Source organism: Lepidochelys olivacea (genome assembly GCF_965140295.1).
Source record: "Lepidochelys olivacea isolate rLepOli2 genome assembly, chromosome: 23".
Lineage (NCBI taxonomy): Eukaryota > Metazoa > Chordata > Testudines > Cheloniidae > Lepidochelys > Lepidochelys olivacea.
This window is the reverse complement of record NC_140433.1, coordinates 3,677,170-3,687,203: the sequence shown is the minus strand read 5'-3', so window position 1 is coordinate 3,687,203 and position 10,034 is coordinate 3,677,170. Positions and strand designations below refer to the sequence as shown.

At 59.7% G+C, this 10,034-nt stretch overlaps 1 long non-coding RNA gene across 1 annotated transcript; it reads right to left on the bottom strand.

Moving 5' to 3' along the window:
• Positions 1 to 7,463: 7,463 nt before the first annotated feature.
• Positions 7,464 to 8,798, bottom strand: LOC311511545. Its single transcript, XR_014709299.1, has 2 exons — positions 8,611 to 8,798; positions 7,464 to 7,779 (listed from the first exon to the last, which is right to left on the bottom strand). It is a non-coding gene; the product is annotated as an uncharacterized lncRNA (long non-coding RNA).
• Between the last annotated feature and the right edge of the window lie 1,236 nt (positions 8,799 to 10,034).

The window sequence follows — 10,034 nt, the reverse complement described above, 5'->3', positions numbered from 1 at the left end:
GGTACTACTGTAATTCACCTAGTAGCAATAAAATTGTACAGCTCCTGGCACAATGGGGTCTAGCCCATTGTGGATTTACAACTAGGTGTTACCTAGGTAATACACCTAATAGCAATAAGAATGAACAGCGCCTGGCACAATAGGGTCCTGGGCCACACATGGGCCTCCTGTTGTAAAAGTGGCCAGGGGCTCAGGAAAGAGCCCTGGGAGCGGGACTGATTCAAGGGCTGGGAAACCTGCCTTCCAGCAATAAGCTACGGGACTTTTTGTGTGGCCCAGTGGATCGCGCAAGGTGTGGGGATTCAGCAGAGTTGGGTTCTGGGCCTGGCGCTGCTGCTGGGTGACCTTGGCAAGTCACGGCGCTGCTGCTGGGTGACCTTGGCAAGTCACGGCCCTGCTCTGGGCCTCAGTTTCCCCATCTAAAAAATGAGGACAATTAGACCAGCCTCCTTGGCAAAGCGCTTTGGGATCGGCAGATGAAAAGTGCCAGATGAGATGACAAGGAGAGTTAGGACCCTGAATAATTTGAAGAGCTGAGCTTGGCTCTTGTCATTGATTATACTGTTCAGGCTAAGAGGCCTAGAGGAGGAGATTTCTGTTAGCTGGGAGCTCTTTAATCAACCATACAGCGGCAGTAAGATCCAGGGGCTGGGAGCTGAAGCTGGACATGTTCAGACTAGAAACGGGGGCAGGTCCACATTTTTCACCGGGAAGGGGCTTGACCATTGGAGCAGCTCCCGAAGGGACGGGGCAGCTTCTCCATCTCTCAGAGTCTTTAGCTCAAGACAGGGTGCCCCTCGCTCACATCTGCTCTAGCTCAGCCACAAGATATGGGCTGGATGCTGGAACGGCCGGGCGGGGTGGGCTAGCCTGCATTCTAGTTGCTGGCCCCGTCCCCATGCAGCAAGGAGCTGCCTTTTCCACTATGGGGGAATGCTGCTTCTGCTGGGGGGGTTGGTATGGAGGGCAAAGATGTTGCCCAAGCAATTCCTGCAGCTGGTCCCAGCAATGCTGGACCCGATCCGGGCCCAAGCCAGGTCCCCAAATGACCTTCTGCTGGTTGAAGAGACAGAAGGGACCAACCTGATCCAGGCCAGAGGATCTAGGTCTGGGGCGCTCTGCCGTCTGACTGCTGTTATATTATCATCAAGTGCCCCATTATGCCAGGTGCTGCACAGCCACAGAGTGAGAGGCACTCCCCGCCCCCCAAAGAGCTCCCTTAAAGGCTGGGAGGGGAAACTGAGGCACAGAGCGGCAGCAGTGACTTGCCCACGGTCGCTCAGTAGAACCAAGGTGAGAACCCAGAAGTCTTGATTCCCAGTCCTGGTCTCCCCCAGCCCTCGTTCCAACCACTAGGCCCTGCTCCTCTCCCCCATTCCCCCTCTCCCTGCGGCCTCCAAAGGTGCTGGCAGCTGCACCCCCCTCTCACCAGTCTAACCAGCAGGCCGTATGCGAGGGAATCCAGGATAACAATGGGGCGGGGGCGGATGGGGGGAGAAGCTGGTTGTGTTTGTGGCTGGAGAGGCAGATGGGGACAAGCATTAACCACAGAGGCTCTGGCTGTGGCATCCTCCCCGCCCTCCCCCCACCCCCCCGCGCTTTCCCTGGACCAAGGAGCAGGGCAGGAGATGGAGATTGTGCCCATGTGTCTATTCCAGCAGCAGATCAACTCTGTGTTTGTCTGTGTGTGTGTGTAGGTAGGTAGCTTCCAGCAGGAGATCAGATGTGTGTACACGTGTACGTGTGTGGGTGTGGGTGTGCGAGCGCTCTAGGGTTGGCCTCCTCTTCTCCCTGCACCAGGGTGGGCGGGTGTTTCTCAGCTGGGGGGGGGAATGAGGCCCATTGGGGGTGACTCCCAGCTGACACTGCTCTGCAGACAGAGGGCTCTGATTCTCCTTCCCTCCCTCCCCAGCCCCACGTAACCAAATCGCTCCTTGCACTCCTCCCGGTGTAAATCAGGAGTCACTCCACTAGAGTCAGCGGGGCCCATTTCCTTCGCCCTGGTGTAAACCAGGAGGGAGATGCGTGTGAGGACCCTTGCCATGCATTCCCCGGATGCCCCAAACAAGGGTCAATGAAGCACAGAAGACCCCCCCTCCATGCACCACCACTGACAAAGCCGTGCGATGCCCCCTTTCCTCCAGCCGGGGGCGCCCTTGGCCCACTTTACCGTCAGGCGGCTTCCGCGCTGCAAAAGGCCTCCATCTCCTTGCTTGAAGGTTTCCATGGCATGACGCCAGGAGTGAGTTCACACCAGTCTCAGCCCTAGCTTGGGGCACGTTTCATCGCTCAGGGCTGCCTGCCCCACCCCACTCGCCTGCTGCTCTTGTCTCGCTGGCACGGAGCCCGGGACGGTGATTCACGCCCGCACTCCCCCCTTCCCGCCCCTGAAAGATGCCTATCACGTCTTTCTTGGAAATGAGAGACAGAGGTCCCTGGGTTCAGCCTGCATCGGCTCAGCCCCACAGCTTGGGAACACAAACAGCCGGGGCAGAACCCCTCCGGCAGAGGGAAACCCCCAGCCAGACTCAGCAGGGCGTTAACACGGCTATTTACGGGTGTCTGACAAAATGCGGGGCGTAGAGACCCCGGCTGAGATCAGGGCCACATTGGGCTGGGTGATAGGCAGATGCCGACTGAGGTCAGGCCGCCGTTGGGCCAGGCGCTGCACAGACCCCAACAGATCGGGGCTCCAACTGTGCCAGGTGCTGTACAGACCGTGACGAAGATCAGGGCCCCGTTGCGCCGGGTGCTGTACAGACCCCGACGGAGATCCTGGGTTCTGGATCTAGCCGGTTTTAAAGACAAGAGCCATCTATAAAGTCTGAATCTGAATTTGTGTTTCCACCAGCCCAAAGCTCAAGGTGGTGCAGCGCTGGGCCCACGCACACTCACGGGAAAAAATATCAGTCTGCAAACCAGGCCGGGCTTAGATGGGGAATGGTGCAGCTATGCCAGATATCTGTGTGGGGAAACATGCAGTCTGGACCCAGGAAACAGCCAACTGAGCATTGCTTAAGCTAAGATGCTGTCTGGCCTTGTGGTCACAGCATGGGCGTATGGCTCAGGTGAGCTGGTTTCTAGTCCCGCCACTGCCTCCCTGTGCGACCTTGGCCAAGTCACTTTCCCTCTCTGCCACTCAGTTCCCCCCCCCAGTCCTTGCTCAGTCAATATAGTTGGTAAACTATCTGGGGCAGGGACGGTTGTGGCTTTGTCAGGCTCAACCCTGGGGTTTTCCCCTTAACACCCTCCGCATCCCCCTGCCGCTATCACCCCTACATAGGGAAACACTCCCTAAGCTACAGTGTTCCCTGCAAGGCAGTTGGTGGTGCGTCCCGGGCGGTCCTCCAACCCCCCCCCCCCCCCCGGACTAGCGCTGTCTCTGGTCAGCGCCCCTCATCTCGAGTGCTAGATGCCCCCCAAAAAGTTCTGAGCTAGTGAAATTCTTACATCAGTGCCGTTTTAAGGGCATCTGCCCGCGGGGCTTCCATCAGGCCTGCTCCATCCGCCTCGGCACAGAAACCTGCAGCATAGCCCCAACCCTAGATTTCAACCCCTCTCCACCCCCCCCCCCTCGGGCAGCTAACTCAGAACTCGGCACAGACTGCATTGGTGTTTCAGTGACAGCGGGTAACCTCGTTCTTTGCCTTTCTTGCCGGCTGACTCATTCAGGCTCGGACGAGATTCATTTCTTATTTTCGTTTGACTCATTCGCTGCCGCCTGGAGCGTGCTGACTTGAAGCGAATCTCAGGCTTCGGGGTTTCACCCAAATCCCCCTCTGTTGGGCCCAGGGACTTCAGTTCCGCTCAAGAATTTCAAGCCCCCAGAGATCAAACTATTCTGTGCCACGAGCAGAGAGCAGGAGAGACTGCGGTGCTGCCGATGCCCAAAGCCCCTGCCACGGCAAGGAATTGCTCAAGCGAGATATCCCAGCCGGCGAACTGCGCCCCTGAAGATGGAAAGCACAACCCCCTCACCCCCCAAGGCCTCTGCCAATCTGACCTGGGGGGGGGGGAAAATGCCCTCCTGGCCCCAAATCTGGGATCAGTTGGATGCTGAGCACATGAGCTAAAGCCACCAGCCAGGCATCTAAGAAAAATAATTCTCTGTACTGCCCCCAGCCCACCTTGCCCTGTGTCCTGTCTCCAACTGCGGCCAATCTCTGATGCTTTAGCGGAAGGTGAGACAGCCCCCAGGTTTAAAGTGTGCATGGCGTTGGGGCAGGGGTGGGGAGAGAATCCTTCCTGACTCATGTGGGTGATTGGATGAAGCCCTGAAGCATGAGATTGGACTCTAGTCATTAGCATACAGGTAGACCCAAACGAATCAGCAGAAAACAATAAATTATAAAATCCTCACTCTTATTCGCTCAGTGATCTGGGCAGCAAGAAAAGTGGGGACAGAAGAAAGGGTTTTTAAAACCTGACACTTTTCCTCGTGCCCCTTGTTTGAAAGGTTTGAATGAGTCAAAGCTTGGCAGGTTGGTCTACAAAGCGTGCTGATTGCAGCCCAGATATAGACATATTTGAGCTAGCTTCTATCTAACTAGACTACTTGACTGGCAGGCAGGACTCCTGGGTTCTATCCTCAGCGGCAGGAGGGAGAGGGGTCTAGTGGTTTAAGGAGGGGGGCTGGGAGCCAGGACTTCTGGCTTCTTGCCCCAATTCTAGGAGGGGAGGGGGGTCTAGAGAGTTAGCACAGGGCTCAGGGGAGGTGCTGGGAGCCAGGACTCCTGGGTTCTATCCCAGCTCTGGGAGGGGAGTAGGGTCTAGTGGTTAGAGCAGGGGGGCTGGGAGCCAGGACTCCTGGGTTCTATCCCAGCTCTGGGAGGGGAGTAGGGTCTAGTGGTTAGAGCAGGGGGGGCTGGGCACCAGATCTCCTGGGTTCTATCCCAGCTCTGGGAGGGGAGTAGGGTCTAGTGGTTAGAGCAGGGGGCTGGGAGCCAGGACTTCTGGGTTGTATCTCCAACTTTGGGAGGGGAGTGGGGTCTAGTGGTTAGAGCAGGGGAGCTGGGCGCCAGATCTCCGGGGTTCTATCCCCAGCTCTGGGAGGGGAGTGGGGTCTAGTGGTTAGAGCAGGGGGGGCTGGGCGCCAGATCTCCGGGGTTCTATCCCCAGCTCTGGGACGGCGGCAATGTGTGCTGGGAATCAGGACTCCTGGTGTCTCACGAGATCAAAGCTAGGTGGAGTAACAGTAGCAGTGGATCCAGGGGGCAGGGGGCATGGCTCGGCCGTGCCCATGCTGCCCTGGCTTCATTGCTGGTGTTACTTGTGCCAACTTTGCTCCAGCTTCCTGCGTGCAGCATAGCCCCACCGCAGACGAGCACCCAGCGGGGCCTCTCAGGGCAGAGGGGCAGAAGGTGTGAGCTTGGAGCCCATTATGAGGTTAGCCTGTGGCTGAGCCACGCAGGGACGGCTAACCCAGCACCGTGGGGCCTTTGGGTGCACTCGCGTTCCCTTTACCGGGGGCGGAGGGCTTTCTGCACCGCTCCAGGCCGATGGCTAGTGAGTCATGGATTGCTGCTGTGCGAATGGCTCAGAGCCCAAGGGGAGTCCTTCTGAGAGGGGCGCAGGGCTCAGCCTTTCCGCTTGCTGCCCGCAGGGAATTCCCCCGTCAGAGGGGAGTCAGCACCCCGTAGATGGGAAAGGCCCCCAGTCTTATTCCTTGATACCTTGAGCCAGCCAGTCCCTTGCTCTGGGGCCAGATGAGAGCTGGTGCCCCGTAGAGGAGAAAGACCCCCTTCCCCTTATCCTGCCCCCAAGGTACTGCCCCAATCCCCAGTTCCTGGGGTTCTGCTGGCCCCCAGTGACTTTGTCTGTCTGTGGGGCACGATGAGGTCTCCCCATGGAATGTCCCCAGCTCCCTACTAAGAGGTGATACCCCCCAGAGCTGTCCTGGACTCTGTCCTGACCCCTCCCCTCCCACCCTAGGCTACCGGTGGGCACGAGCCCCCATCCCCGGCTGGCCAAGCCATCGGGCTGCTGGGCACAATGCACAGCTGGGGAGAGGGCAAGATTTCCCCAGCCCCCAGAGGTCGGGGCACACTTTAGGGAGCAGTGGGGAGCAGAGGGGGGGGCATGTCTAACCCCTGCCTGGTTCTTCCTTAGGCCTGGCCGGGGCTGGGGCAGCAGAGCGAGGCAGGTTGGCCGGGGACACATGGTGTTTGCCAGGAACCCGGTTATTTGACCTGAAGGTTTACGATGGCCGGTTGAGATGGAGATCGGGTGTCACTGGGTAACGGTCTCCAGTAACCAGGCAACGGGAGCCTGTAGCCCGGGAGACCGGCCAGGCGTCCCTCCCCAGCTGGCTTAGCTGGGGGCCTGGTTCAGCTCCTTCCCCGCCTCAGCTTCCAGGCCCTACAGTATCCTGCTGGCAGGGTCCTCGCTCCCTGTGCAGTGCGAGAGACAGCCAGGAAAGGGTTAATGCCAGGGAGGGGGGTGGGGCCTAGTGGTGAGAACAGGGGGGGGCAGGGAGCCTCGAGTTGGGCCTAGTGGTTACAGCGGTGGGTGGGTGGGGGCTGGGAACCAGGACAGCCCCTCTCTGTGCCTCGGTTTCCACCTCCTGTGAAACGGTCCCAACCAGCAGCTCTCTCCTGTTCAGCTGAGGGCTGGCGGGCAGGGCCCAGCCTCCATGCCAGCGCGTGTGGGGCGAGAGAGGGCCCCTGGGGTCGGCAGCTCCCGCGGCTGCATCAGCGCCCCCGGCTGCATCAGCGCCCCAGCTGTTTGCTGGCCTGAGGAGCTCGGCTCTGTGCCACTCCAGCTGCCCTTGACTCCCGGCCCGCATTCCACAGGCGGCTGGGAGCCTGTGGCCGTGACGCAGGACCCACAAGGCCGCGTCCCTGCCAGGGGCGCGGAGCCAGCAACGGGCACGGGCAGCCAGTCGCTTGCAGCCGCTTCTGGACACCCGGCCTCGGCCCCCGCCTGCCTCTCCCTCGTCTACTTCCTTTCTTTCCCATTCCCCTCGTCTCCTGTCTTTCTTTCCCCACCTCCTGCTCCTCTCAGGGGGCAGTGGGGCGAGGGAGGCGCAGGCTTGGCTTCTGGCCACTCGCTACTCCGGTAGAGCTGTTCTCATGAGTCTCGTGCTGGGCCCAACGTCCTCTTTCAGTGGCATATAGGGTTCTCCTTCACTTCCTGTCCTAAACTTGTCTGCCGCTAACCCGGTGCTGCGTTCCACACCAGAGGTGGCTGCATCTCAGCGCCGAACAGTCACCCCCTGGGTTGCGCAGGCCACGTGGCTTTTAAGTCGGCTGCTGAGCCCCACCGCAGGGGAGCCGCAATCCCTGGGCGGCTACACCTACCACGGTTGGGCTTTTTAACCCAGTCTAGGGGATTTAGACACAATGGCTTTCTTTATTTACCCTCCTGCCGTAACACAAGACCACGGGCTGATCATGAGAAATACGGGGCCCCTGCTGGTGGAAATCAGAGACAGTGGAGCTGCGTCAGTTTGAACCTGCGGAGAATTGGACCCACTTCTTTTTTTAACTAAACACAGTGCAGATTGGTGGGTGGAACTCACTGCCACAAGCTGCTGAGTGAGGCTCAGACTTCAGCAGGGTGCAGCATATATGCAGCTAATAAGAATATCCACAGGTACTTTAGACCAGGTAACCTGACACCATTCTGAACGTTGAACCCCAGAACCTGGGCGAACGTACACCTTAGATCCATGCAGCCAGTCGGACTTTGACTCCGTGGTAACGTTCCCTTTGTTGCTGCAGCCTTTATCGAGATCAGCACCCCCGTCGTGCCCGATGCTGCCCAGGAACAGCTCCCGCCCTAGTGAGCAAACCGTCTAGTGAGACAAAGGATGGGGAAACTGAGGCAGAGAAGAAGCGAATGGCCGGGGGGGTCAGCCAGTGGCGCCAGGAATGGAACCCAGGTGCCCTGACATGCCGGCTACGCCTGTGAGCGCCAGGCCTTGCTGTCTCTGCAGCGGGGGCAGGGAGGACACCCTGCTTGCTGAGAACTGCATAGGTCCCCCTCCCTCCTCCTCCCCCCCAGTGACTCTGCTGGTATCAGTTCCTTGAATTGCCTTTTATGGCAGGCTGGCTGGAGTTGTGTGGGAGGGAGGGCAGGAGAGTGGGAATGGGAAATGCGGGAGGCGGGCGGGGAGGGAGGATCCTACTCAGCAGTGGGCCAGGAGTGGGGAAGCCAAGGGCTGCTTGCGTCACATCACTGGGGTGGGTTTGTTTGGGGGAGGGGGTCCTCCTGCAGGTTCGGGCGGAGTGACACAACGTGTTCTGACACCCCCCACCCCCCACCCCATCCTAAGCCTCCACCTCCCCTCCTAGGGTGACCGGACAGCAAGTGCGAAAAATCGGGACGGGAGTGGGGAGTAATAGGAGCCTATATAAGAAAAAGACCCCAAAATCGGGACTGTCCCTATAAAATCGGGAGATCTGGTCACCCTACCCGCCTCCCCACGCGGGAGGGCAGCCCTGAGCTCCCACCAGGGTGTGCCAGGGGGTGAGGCAGCCCAGCGGGTGGGGTGGGGCACAGCCCCCCCCACAATGCCCTCCACAGCCACCACAGTGCCCCCCACCTTGCCGCACGTGGCGGCTGCGCAGTAACACCCCCCCACCCCCCACATTCTCGTGAGTTTCCTACCTGGGACGTCACTCACTGATCTGCAATAGAAAAATAGAAAAACCACCAGTCAGAGCCAAATATAGACACTGCGAAGAGCTGCGCCCGGGGGGAAGGGAGGGGACACTGGGCCCTGCAAGGAGGGAATTTCTCTTGGGGTTTTGACACCCCACAGCCTGTCCTCAGCGTGGGTACGGCCCCAGGGAGAAAGAAAGGGGGGGTGCCTAGCATTTTGGGTGCTAGCCAAGACCCGGATTTTTATAGATTGCAAGGCCAGAGAGGGGTGCGCGCGCACACACCCTCACACACCCACCCCCGGATAACACAGGTCAGAAAACAGCCTCCAGATAACACAGGAAAAAACAACCCATCTTGATTTAATAATTGCCAGTGATGGAAAAGCCACCACAACCCCCTGGTCAGTGGTTCATTACCCTCCCCGTTAAAAACAGACACCTTATTTCCAGGCTGAATTTGTCCAGCGGCAACTCCCAGCTGCTGGCTTGTGTTAGACTCAGCCCTCTCCGGGTGGGGAGGGATCCCGGGCACTTAGGCCAGGGGGGCCTGCAAGTGACGAGTCCTGAGTTCTCTCCCCAGCTCTGGGAAGCGAGTGGGGACCAGGGAAGGCTGGGTGGGTGTCCCGTGGGTGGGTGTCCAGTCATCTGGCTCAGGTTCAGCGCCCTGTTCGGCCAGAGAGACCTTTAGCCTCTTGGTGCCTCAGTTTCCCCATCTGGCCAATGGAGGTAGTGGCCCTGCCCTGCCCCACAAGGTAGTGGGAGGATAAACCGCTTCCAGATTGCGAAGCACCCAGACACCACGGTCCATGGAATTAGCTGGGAGAGGGGAGATCAGTGACCATGGCCCATTTGCGCCTCAGTTCGGAGACCCCTAATTGAGGGAGCGTCGGAGCCAAGCTGAGCCCAGCTAGATGTGTCTCACCCCATGGGGTTCAAACCGGCAACCTAGAGGTGCCCCACGGCGCTGAGTAGCATCCAGGGTCAGAGAGGTAGAGGCAATATAGGCTCAGGAGCAAGGTGGGGGGCTAAAGGCACCCCCAGAAGACTCAGCCTTCGGCTATGCTGCAAAGCAGAGTCCCCTGCAGCCAGGCTGGCGTGGGACAAGACCCCTGAGCCGGAGGGGTCCCGTCCCCCTGGCCCAGCCGGTCCCTGCGTCCCGACCCCCTGGCCCAGCCGGTCTCTGTGTTTCCCCTGCCCCAGCCCAGCTGGTCCCAGCGTCCTGTCCCCTTGAGGCCCTGCCGGTCTCTGTGTGTGTCCCTGTCCCAGCCGGTCCCTACATCCCGTCCCCCTGAGCCCCAGCTGGTCTCCGTGCGTCCCCCTGGCCCAGCTGGTCCCTGCGTCTCGTCTACCCCGGGCCAAAGCTGGTCTCTGTGTGTCCCCCTGGCCCAGCCGGTCCCTGCATCCGGTCTCCCCCAGGCCCAGCTGGTC